Here is a 12,506-nt window from a genome sequence, read left to right as displayed (position 1 = left end):
CTGGTTCCCTACAAATTTTAGAATAATTTGTTCTAGTTCTGTGGAAAATGCTGTTGGTATTTTAATATGAGTTGCATTAACATGTAGATTTCTTTGGGTAGTATGGACATTTTAGCAATATTTGTTTTCCCAGTCCAAGAGCATGGAATATCTTTCCATTTGTGTCATCTTCAATTTTTTCATCATTATTTTATAGTTTTTGGAGTACAGGTCTTTTAGCTCCTTAGTTAAGTCTATCCCTGGGTATTTTGTTACTTTTGGTGTGACTATGAATGGAACTTTTTTCTTAATTTCTCTTTCCAGTTCTTCATTATTAATGTATAGAAATGCAACCGATCTCTGAATATTGATTTGGTATAATGTGACCTTACTGAATTCATTTATCAGTTACAGTAGTTTTTTTATGGCGTCTTTAGGCTTTTCTATATGTAGTGTCATCTGCAAATAGTGAAAGCTTTACTTCTTCCTTATCAGTTTGGATGGATGCCTTTCATTCCTTTTTTTTTTTTTTTTTTTTTTTTTTGTCTGATTGCTGTGGCTAAGATTTCCTAAGATTTCCAGTACTGTGTTGAATAAAAGTGGTGAGAGTGGACATTTCTGTCTCATTCCTGTTTTTAGAGGAAAAGCTCTCAGTTTTTTACTATTGAGCATGAAGTTAGCAATGAGTTTTTCATACATGGCCTTTATTATGTTGTGGTATATTCCCTCTAAACCTACTTTGTGGGGAGTTTTTATCATGAATGGATGTTATAGTTTGCCAAATGCTTTTTCTACATCTATTGAAATGGTTATATATATATTTTTCCTTTCTCTAATTGATGTAACATTTTTAAAGAAATCTTTCTTTTCTGAGCATTGGTTCTCAACAATGGGCTTAAAATATTCAGTAACCATGCTGTCAAAAGATGTGCTGGCTAAACAAATCTTTTTTAAAAAGGATGGTGGGGACCTAAGTGGTTTTGTTAGTTGAGCATCCAAGTTTTGATTTCAGCTCAGGTCATGATCTCAAGGGTTGTGAGATCTAGCCCCGTGTCAGGCTCTGTGCTCAGTGGACAGTTTGCTTGAGATTCTCCTTCCCCCCACTCTCTCTCAAATGAATAAATCTTTTTTAAAAAGTAGTGTCATCCGGGGTTTGTTGTTTCCTTTACAGGCAGAGCAGATTTTGCATATATATATTTTTTTTACCTTTACTTTTATTTTTAAACTTTTTACTTTTTAAATCAAAATACACTGGTCATTAACTTTGCATAATTTTTAGGGGCCCTAGGATTTTCAGAATGGTAATTGAGCCTTAACATGAATTCAAAGTCACCAGCTGCATTAGCCCCTATCAAGAGAGTGTTTGAAAACAGGCATTGACTCTCTGAAGCTTTGAAGCCAGACATTGATTTGTCCTTTCCAGCTGTGAAAGCCCTAGATGACATCTTCTTCCACTAGAAGGCTGTTTTGTCTACACTGACAATCTGTTGTAGTGTAGCCACTATCATGAATTATTTTAGCCAGATCTTCTGGGTAACTTGATGCAGCTTCTACATCAGCATTTACTTCACCTTGTATTTTTATGTTAGAGAGATCACTACTTTCCTTGAACCTCATGAGCCAACTTCAGCCAGCTTCAGACTTCCCTGTGCAGCTCCCCCACCTCTCTCAGCCTTCACAGATTTGAAGAGAGATAGGGCCTTCCTCAGGATTAGACTTTGGCTTGAGGAAATGTTGTGGCTTGTTTGATCTATCTAGACCACTAAAACTTCTTTATATCAGCAATAAGGCTATTTTGCTTTCCTATCACTCACGAGTAGCGCTTTTAATGTCCTTCAAGAACATTTCCTTTGCATTCACAATTGGCTGTTTGGCACAAGAAGTCCAGCTTTCAGCCTGTCTTGGTTTTTGACAGGCCTTCATCACTAAGCTTAATCATTTCTAATTTTGTTTAATGTGAGAGATATGTGACTCTTGCTTTCACTTGAACATTTTGAGACCACTGTAGGGTTAGTGACTGGGCTAATTTCAATACTGTTTTATCTCAGAGAATAGGGGGGCCCAAGGAGAAGGAGCATGATGGGGGAATGGCCAGTCTATGGAGCAGTCAGAACTCACACAACATTTATCCATTAGGTTCATGGCCTTATATAGGTGTGGTTCATGGGACCCCAAGATCCAAGTGTAACATCGAAGTTCATTGATCACAGCTCGCCTTAACAATACAATTATAATGAGGAAGTTTGGTATATTTTGAGAATTGCCAGACCAATTACTGTGACACAGAGACATGAAGTGAGCAAACGCTATCAGAAAAATGGCCCTCGGGCAGCTCGGGTGGCTCAGCGGTTTAGTGTCACCTTCTGCCCGGGGTGTGATCCTGGAGACCTGGGATCGAGTCTCACATCGGGCCTCCCTGCAAGGAGCCTGCTTCTCCCTCTGCCTGTCTCTGCCTCTCTCTCTGTGTTTCTCATTAATAAATAAATAAATCTTTAAAAAAAAAAAAAGAAAGAAGAAAGAAAGAAGAAAAAGAAAGAAGAAAGAAAGAAAGAAAGAAAGAAAGAAAGAAAGAAAGAAAGAAAGAAAGAAAGGAAGGAAGGAAGGAAGGAAGGAAGGAAGGAAGGAAGGAAGGAAGGAAGGAAGAAAGAAAGAAAGAAAGAAAGAAAGAAAGAAAGAAAGAAAGAAAGAAAAAGAAAGAAAGAAAGAAAAGAAAAGAAAAATGGCCCTGAAAGACTTGGTCAATGCAGGGTTGCTACAAACCTTCAATTTCTAAAAAATGCCCTATCTGCAAAGAGCAGTAAAGCAAAGTGCAATAAAACAAGGTATGCCGATAACCAGAATCTTAACAGCCCTTCATGTGATTCTAATGCAAGCTCATCACTAAGATAAAGGAACACTCTTCCTGTGTGTGTTCAGCACTTCTTGTGCACCTGACACATTTTTAAGTCTATTAATTCGTTTAATCTTCACAGGAATGCTATAGGGAGGATATCGGGGAGGGGGGTGTTAAATATATATATATATATTTTTTTTTTAAGATTTATTTATTTATGATACACAGAGAGAGAGAGAGAGAGAGAGGCAGAGACACAGGAGGAGGGAGAAGCAGGCTCCATGCAGGGAGCCTGATGTGGGACTCGATCCCGGGGCTCCAGGGTCACGCCCTGGGCCAAAGGCAGGCGCCAAACCACTGAGCCACCCAGGGATCCCCAATATATATATTTTTAAGTATAGTTGACACATGATATTATATTAGTTTCAGGTGTAGAACATAGTGATTTGATATTTATATACATTATAGAATGATCGCCACAGTTAAGTGTAGTTTTCATCTGTCACCATACAAGTTTATTATAATAATATTGAGTCTATTCCCTGTACTGTGCTTGCACACGCATGACTTAGGTATTTTATAGCTGGAAGTCTGTACCTCTTAAAACACCCTTCTCAAAAAGAAAAAAAAAAACCTTCTCAATTTCACCCCCACCCCAACTCCCACTACTCTGGCAACCACCAGTTTGTTTTCCCTATTTATGAGTCCGTTTCTGGTTTTTGTATTTATTTTTTTCAAATTCCTCACATAAGTAAAATGATACAGTTACTTGTCTTTGACTTATTTCACATAGCATAACATGTCTGAATCCTTCCGTGTTGTTGCAAATGGCAAAATGTCATTTTTTATACAGCTAAGTAATATTCCACTGTATGTATGTATAGCATGTGTGTGCGTGCCCGTATGCATACACAGCTGTATTTTGGCTATTGTAAATAATGCTGCAATGAACATAAGGGGGCATATATATTTTCATATTTGTGTTTTTGTTTTCTTTGAATAAATGCCCAGAAGTGGAATTGCTGGATCATATGATATTTCTATTTTTAAGTTTTTGAGGAAGCTCCATACTGTTTTCCATAGTGGCTGCCCCCTTTGTATTCCCACCAAGAGTGTGTGAGGGCTCCTTTTCCTCCACATTCTTGCCAATGCTTGTTGTTTCTCATCTGTTTTTTACTAGACATTCTGACAGGTATGAGTGATAGCTCATTGTTGTTTCCATTTACATTTCCCTGAAGATGAGTGATGCTGAGCATCTTTTCATGTGTTTGTTGGTCATCAGTATGCCTTCTCTGGAAAATGTCTTTTCAGGTCCTCTGCCCATTTTTAAATCAGATTGTTTGCTTTTTGGTGTGGAATTGTGTAAGTTCCTTCTATATTTTGGAGACTAACCCCTTATTAGATTTATCACTTGCAAATAACCTCTGCCATTCAATAGGTTGCCTTTGTGTTTTGTTGATGGTTTCCTTTAGTGTGAAAGCTTTTTAGTTTGATGTCATCACAATTGCTTATTTTTCCTTTTGTTGCCCTTGCCCAAGGAGACAGATCTACAAAACTTGCTGATACTGATGTGAAAGAGTTTACTACCTGTGTTTTCCTTTAGAAGTTTTATGGTTTCACATTCTATATTTAGCTCTTTAATTCATTTTGTGTTTATTTGTGTATATAGTTTAAGAAAGTGGTCCAATTTTATTCTTTTGAGTCTGGCTATCCACTTTTCTCAAAACCATTTATTGAAAAGACTTTTTCCAGTTGCATATTTTTGCCTCTTTTGTCATAGATTTATTGACCATATAATCGTGGGTTACTTCTGGCTCTCTCTTCTGTTCCATTGATCTATGTGTTTGTTTTTGTGCAAATACCATATTGTTTTGATTATTGTAGCCTTGTAGTATAGTGTGAAATTTGGGAGCTTGAAATCTCCAGTTTTATTATTCTTTCTTAAGATTGCAATGTTTTTTTCAAGGTCTTTTGTGGTTCTGAATGCTGTTGGTATTTTGGTAGGGATTGCACTAAGTCTGCAGATTGTTTTGAGTAATATGAACATTTTAACGATACTAATTCTTCCTCCCATGATCGCACTATACCTTTACATTTATTTGTGTCATTTTCAATTTCTTTCACCAATGTCTTGGTTTTCAGAGTGCTGTCTTTCACCTCCTTGATTAAATGTATTCCTAAGTATTTTATTCCTTTTGATGCAATTGTAAATGGGATTTTTATATAGATATACGGTGGATTTCATTCTTATCCCATTTTATAGATGTCAGAAGTGATGTTCAGAGCACTGTTTTATGCCATTTAACAAAGCCAAAACTGCTCAAGTGCCTGGCACTGGGCTGTATTGGGCACTTGGACACAATAAAAAGTAAAAACATATATGACTCTTCAAATGGAATCCACTGTCTACAGTAGCCACTAAGGACATAATCAAGCAAATGATAAGCATGGGGTAAATTCTGTTACTGGCCAGTGATTGAAGACCTCATTTCTTCACATGGGACTCTCCACAAGGCCACTTGAGCATCTGTCTACACAACGTGGTGAAAGCCACAAAGGCGAAAGCCAAAGCGCTCTTCATCTGGTTGTCAGATTTAGCAAATAAAAATATAGGACACCCAGTTAACTTAAATTTCAAATAGGCCATAAATAATTTTTTGGTGTTAATATGGTACATGAAATATTTGGTATGTATTTACACTAAAAAGGTTTTGGTTGATGATGTGAAACTCAAAATTAACTGGGCATACTGTATTTTATCTTTTATGAGCTAGGTTCAGAAATCATATGCTATCATTTGTATGATACTTTTTTTGGCCACGTAGAACAGCTCTGGTTCAGTGTAGGAGGGGACTGCATTAGGACATGCTACCACAAGGTCAAGATCAGTGGAGGTTCTCTTTGAGCCTGGCTAAGACACCAGACCAGCAACCTTGTCAGCAAATGTCTTCTCCCAGTATCCACTCATTTTCTCACATTTCTCCCCCCAAAAAAGTGATCCTTTGGCATCTGTTTTCACAATTATATAGTCCTAAAACACAAAATAAGAATAGTAAGAGTAATTTCCCCTGAAGAAGAGGAAGGTGAACAATATAAGGCTTTTTCTGAAGCCACTTCCTCAACAGTGAGGTCAATGTTTGCATATGTGTCTGACCTTAATATCTATTCAAAATTCTAGCTTTCCCTGTGCAAAGGGTTTCCAAACAACAGTGTTGCTTTTAGGTTCCATTTATGGTTTTAAATGACCCCTGTGAGTATTTCATCAGCTCTGTAGGCTTTGGAAAGCAACTGAACTAAAGTGGAAATAGGAACTTGAACTATGAATAGCATTTTGTGAGCACCTAATGTTTAGGAAGTTTCATAGCTTTTAAGTCTCACTGAAAATCACATCTTGGTTTCCTTTTTCCCAGTTAATTTTATCCCACTAATAAGCAAGCTGAACACATCATTTTATTGAAGGTTTTCAGAGACCAGAATTTACATACCTGCTTCATTTTGCCTAGCTGCAACCATTCGAGAAGACTAGGCCTGTGCCAGTCAGAGGGAAAGTGAAAGTCATAACTTGGGTTTCCCGCTAAGGTTGGCAAGGGTCTGAAAATCAGGGTGTCAAAAACTGAAAAACAATATAGTGGCATCAGAAAGTGAGATATAGTTCGATAATGGGTTAAAGGCCATTTCTATTCTAATGGGTCAAAATCAAATGCTACGTCTTTTATGGTATCTTTCTAAAACTTCCTATTAGAATATACAGTTGCATCTCAACTCCTACAAGCGTTCTTTACCAATTTGATTCTGTATTTTATTATGAATAATAAATACCCTCATTCACTAAGCACTTTGCATATGTGCAGCTTTGTCCTAAGTGTCTGTACACTCTCGTATATAGGGTTTCATATAACACTGATCTTTATATCAGCCCTGAAAAATTGGTTTTCTTCCCCTCCTTTCATATATGAACTGAGGTTCATAAACAAAGTAACCAGCCCAGGTTTTCAGCGTCATTAAGTGTCAGTTGCAGCATGACCAATTGTTTGGCTTTGTCCAGGGCAGTAGGATTCCCTAAAATATAGGGGTTTTATTGCTAAAACTAGTACAATCCTAGGAGAACCAGGAAGGTGGGTCACCCTGCATAGCTGGGTTCAGACTCCAGATCCTTTTTGAATGCAAAGCACATGTCCTTTTCATTACTCGACATTTCTTTGTTGAGTTGTGTAGTGTCTATTTACTCCAATTACAACGATGCTTAGCATAGTGCTTTGTGCATAACAGCACTGGGTAAATATTGAATGAAGGGATGGGTAGATAATTTCTGTAAGTATAGTTGTGTAATGATAGTATCTGTGGTATGTATAGGAACAGTTACAGTCACGAGGCTTCCATCTTTTTTGTTTTGTTTTGTTTTGTTGTCCAATTAACTTCAAATAGAAAGCTGTTAAATGTGCTGGTGAATGCTTAACAACTCCTGGGGGCAAGAGAGGATGAGTGTTTGGGGGAGTAAGTGGGCAGGCAGCCCTGAGTTCTTTGCTGATTTCCAACAATAGCCAATTTCAGGCTACCAATACAATGTTGTTGAACATGGAGTTGGGAAGACATGGAGTAGCAAATCATTATTTCCATTTCCATCCTACAGATATCATCAACGTAAATAGCCTGAAAAGGATAAGTAGTAGCAAATGACTAGCAAGTGCTAAGTTGTGGTGTGTTACCTTATTTTTAATATACTTTTTTAATGTACTCTTAAGAATGGCTGTGTTTAATAGCCAGCTCACCAAAATCCTGAAAACTGAACAATCAGTTCTTAGAAACCATCGGTTCTACCAGTTGGAAAGCTCCCGGCCTCTGTAGTGGATCTGCAGATTTCTCCCACTGGAGGAATTACTGTTGAATGAGCTGGTTTGGGCCAACCCCATCATCTGGCTAGTACAAAAAAAAAAAAAAAAAGGAGCAAACTCAGAGCAGATCTCTGTGATATATAAAAAGAGCAGGGCATACTTTTCAGAGATGAAGAAGCACCAAAGTCATTGAGGTAAGATTTTGGAGGATTTTAGAAATTTGGTGGGTAGTTAACATTTATGAAAGTATTTCTAACATTGGCTAAATTTCATAGAAGAAAGCAGCATTTCCACATAATTGTACATCTTCCTCTTAATTGACTGGTGAAAACAGAATTCAGCCAATTTCCTGGAGAAATGTGATGATATAGCTTAACCCAGATGTATTTATGTTTACCATGCAAGGATTTTGTTGTAATATTGTTACATCTACATACCGAAACATAAATAGCTAAAGACATCCGCAATGTTTGTGATATTCTATTGCTTCTGTTCAACTTATTCCTCAAATGAATTTCATATAATAAAATTCATAACTAGGAAGGAGTTGCTATAAATACTTCTCTAGTCTAACGGAGATTTATGTATATATATACCACTTTGTCAAAACAAAGACTTTAGGGATAGTAAGATTTTCTTATTTCTAGATCTGAGCTTTATTGGAAAAATAATTAGCTTCTAAATTATGTCTATGCAAGTAAAGCAAAATGAATCCCAAAAGTAATTATCCATCACTATCTAAGCAGAAGGGATAATGATGGAACAAATATACTTTTCCAGGTAGATCAACTTTGCTCCTCATTTTTTCCATGCTAGGTTCAAGATGTAAAAGTTCTCGTGTTTGGTGAAAGTTATGTCCCAATCCTTTACCCCCAAGGAGATGTGCTTTAAGAGCATCTCAGTGACTGCTCTCTAGATGAAAGAGGATCTAAAATACCCAGAAGATTCCATCTAGATCAATACATGGCCACTGCCACCAATATCTACAAAGATCTTTAGGACCTTAAAAAGTGGTGACACTTACTGGGTGTCTTTGGTTCAAGAACGACACAGAGCTAACAGGGTCATGTAGGGGGTGACCCAGTGGATCATTGAGGATCTTCATGTCGTCCATCAACAGGAACAAACGTTCCCTGGCCTGTGCCTGATACTCTGCTAGGCGCTGGGTTTCTATTCTGAAAAAGCCAGATGAGTACCACTTTTCTGTAGCCAGACCCTGCCTGGTGTAACATTCTTGAAAGGACTCAAACATAAGATTTTAATGACATCTTCAAATAAGGTCATATATAGTCAAAAGAATGTACTGACAGGATGATTACCTTTTTTTCAGTCAGGTTTATTGAGATAAAATGTTTATATTTTAAAAAATCATTCTTTTTAAGTGTACATTTGATGAATTTTTACAAATGCATTCAAGTATGTGTGACTCCTATCATCACACTTCTTTAAGCTTGCATAGTGTTACAGTGAATGAAAATATCTTTAATCTTGCAATTATCTTATGAGTAGCAAAAATATGATCTGCATTTACTATTTTGCAGGTAGAAACATTAAATTTGTGCAATGTAAGTCTCTAAATATACTATATATTTTTTTAAGCCAGTGGGGCCGTGCTTCATTCTTTTAATTATACCCCGGGTATCAACAAAGCCAGGAATTCCCGGTATTTCCTATGCTGAGAGGATTTGGCATAATCAGGTGGGAGCTACTAAGGACCTAAAAATACTGAAAAACTGCTTTAAAAAAATGGAAAAGCAAAGCATACGCACACAAGACTTTTTTTTGGCAAAACACTGAATTGGATTTCTCTTGCTCTTTCTCCTTTACCCCACTGCTCTGGTCAGCACCGCCAGTATACCAGTGGCAAGAGGTTAAGTTTCATAAAATAATATTAGAAAGTTAGAGCTTCTGGGAACCTTAATATATGAGACACGGAATGACTTTACAGTTTCTCCTCCCCTTCACTTGCCCATTCCCACTTACCCTCCTTGAAAACAAGTAAAGCCATGTTAGCACATATTATTGAGATTTTTCTGGTCTTCTCTATATCTATCTCATAGACATACTGCACCTCAAAAAAAAAACTGATCCCAGTGTAAAGTGGAAAAAAAAAATCAGTCACTTGGGCAAATGACCAGGAAAAATTATGCAAAGACATTGGACAGAGTTGCCAGCACAGGTAGTAATGGAAAGATACAATCTTTGGGTGAATCTACTTCCAGTTCACTTCCCAGTGACTCACACTGTGAATTGGTGGTGCATACTTAGTTCATCTTTCCACACTTAGAGGTGCTCATCTGTAGGATATAACTAATGCGCGTCTTATGTGGCTGTTGGGAAAATTCAGTGAGAATAACTTGCTTACTAAGCAGAACTCCTAGCACATGGAAGAAGTCCCATCATTCCTCCTTAAAAATTAGTATCAAAACCCACTTGAAATAGTCACGGCTATTTATAGACCCATAACCCCACATTGAAATCAAATCTGCTTAGTAAGAAGACAGTCAAGAATGCTGACCCTTAGCAAAAGTATGAGACTCTTTTAAAAGTACAGATCCCCTCTGGGTGGATTTTGTGTCTCATAGCTTCTTATTTCAAGTAAACAAGAGCCTTTTGTGGTAATCTCTCCCACGTGAGCAATGGGAACAGATTGTCTTCCCATCTAAACCAAACGAGAAATTGCTTAAGTAAAGGTAGTGACTGTATGAATCATAAACCGCTTTCTCAGATAACAGCCACTAAGTAAGTCTGTGTACAAATTTGACAATTTTTATTTCACTGCCTTTTGACGGCCCTTTAGCAGGGTGCAGGAGAACAAGATCTGACTACAGCTTTCAAAAATTCATCACTGAATATTTGTTAACCTTGCTCCCCAAGATAGCTGAAGAACTAAGATAATGCCCTTCAAATGGAGATAAATTACAGTCTTTCAAAAGATTATCACGGTCTTAATCGAGTTTGCTCCAGCTGCTGAACAGCCTGTGACCTTGTTAGTCACACAACAAACATATCTGCTACTTTATGTTTCTATAGGTAGTTTGGTAGAACCTTTAATCTAAATGTTTTCTGCATACAGATGTTGGATTTACTTCCGTTACTGCTTTTGGAGATAAAACAGAAGATTCAGCTTATTTGAAGAGAGTGTATCAAGTGAGTTCAAGTACGGTTCAGATTTTTTTTTTAAATGTTTCATGTTACCATAATTTCAGAGTCACAGAAGAGTTGGGAGGGTAATACAAAGGCTACCTGGAAACCTCTCACTCAGATTCCCCAAAGGCTATATTTTATAGATGTGTGGTGTGATTTATTTATTATTTTTTTAAAAGATTTTGCTTATTTATTCATGAGAGACATAGAGAGAGAGAGGCAGAGACATTGGCAGAGGGAGAAGCAGGCTCCCTATGGGGAGCCCAATGCAGGACTCAATCCCAGGACCCTGGGATCATGCCTTGAGCCAAAGGCAGATGCTCAACCACTGAGCCACCCAGGCATCCCGTGTAGTGCGATTTAAAGGAAATGGAAGGTATCTACATTCAGAAACAGGCATTTGTCTTATATAATTCTGTGACAGTGTGCTACAGATAGTATGCTATACAGATGATAAAAACATAGGGGTTTCACAATTAAAATGTTCAGGGGAATGTTGAGAGAATCCACATTCGTAATTTCTTTGAAAGAAATCATTTGCCCAATTTTTCTACATAAATGTAACTAACTACAGGTATAGGAACAGATTCCAGCATATGGCCCGGTTTGTGAAAACTACAATTAGTACATCTTGGGAAATGAAAGCACTTTTATCCTGAATATAATGTTACAATAGCATGGAAGTCAGCACGTCGGGGGTTCCAGAATGTCAGCACATCAGCAGTTATGCCGAAGGACCAACTTTCAACAGAAGGGAGGGAGAGTTTGAATGGTATTAATTATTAAATAGTAACGTTTCATCCTCGATGCTTATTGTCTCTGCCAAGGGAAAACATCTGTGGGTGCTGAGAGCGGACAGATTCGGAGCATCCATACCAATTCTGTTAGGTTTTGACAAAGCCTCCCAGGGAACAAGGTAATCTGGGAAGCTGAGCATTTATTCTCGCACTCAGACTCTTAACCTCTCTGCAAATAGATGACGCTGGTACCGAGAAGGACTTTATGACTTACCCCACGGGGCAGAGAAGAAAAGGACGACAGCTTCCTCTGCACTTCTGCTTTGTCAGGGCTACTTGGAATGAGCACAGTGTCCATCATCCCAAAGGAGAAAAGTCACATCTTGGCGTTGGCCACTCTAGCAGTGGCCACCATCCTTGTGACTCGATGCTTTCACTCTGTTCCCCACCTCCCCTTGCCTCTCCACATTAGTGTTCTTTGGTAAGTGTCCCTGACACTTTGTTTATCTTTCTTTTAAACATTCTGCCAAGATTGTGTCTGAAAATGAGGGGAAAAAAAAAAACCCTCCATATTTCACTTGTTAAATCTGTTGCAAAGGAAACAATTCAGCACCGTTCTCAAAACACAAAGCATGTTTCAAGTTTCTCTAAAGCCTCCAGCAAACTGTTGGGCTGTAATACAAAATGCAAAAAGGGACGAAATAAATTCTCATGCATATTGCTGCTTAGATGAAATCAGACTTTTATGTGATATTCTGCTGTCTCCATGGCTGAAATGGCATGCAGTCTTGAGGAAAAACACACTTCCCCTCTTAGCCTCACATACCCAACGCCCTCATCCTCTTCCTTTGAAAGAAGCATATTAATAAGAGATGGATGCTTATGGTGTCTCTCGGGAGGACTTTTGGGGAAAGCGTCTTTAGGGCTTCATAAATACAATCTGGGACTTCCTTAGGTAATCTAAGTTCATTAACCTAA

At 37.9% G+C, this 12,506-nt stretch overlaps 1 long non-coding RNA gene across 2 annotated transcripts in view; it reads right to left on the bottom strand.

Annotated features, from left to right (window-relative positions):
* Nucleotides 1–11,999, bottom strand: part of LOC144322015 (uncharacterized) — a 46,824-nt gene extending 34,825 nt beyond the window's left edge. For both annotated transcript variants that reach the window (XR_013387577.1, XR_013387578.1), the window contains exon 1: nucleotides 11,803–11,999. This is a non-coding gene — a long non-coding RNA (uncharacterized LOC144322015). The remainder of the gene's footprint in view (nucleotides 1–11,802) is intronic.
* Nucleotides 12,000–12,506: the final 507 nt, after the last annotated feature.

This window comes from Canis aureus, chromosome 10 (genome assembly GCF_053574225.1).
Source record: "Canis aureus isolate CA01 chromosome 10, VMU_Caureus_v.1.0, whole genome shotgun sequence".
Lineage (NCBI taxonomy): Eukaryota > Metazoa > Chordata > Mammalia > Carnivora > Canidae > Canis > Canis aureus.
The sequence above is the reverse complement of the archived record's forward strand: the minus strand, read 5'-3'. Positions and strand labels throughout refer to the sequence as shown.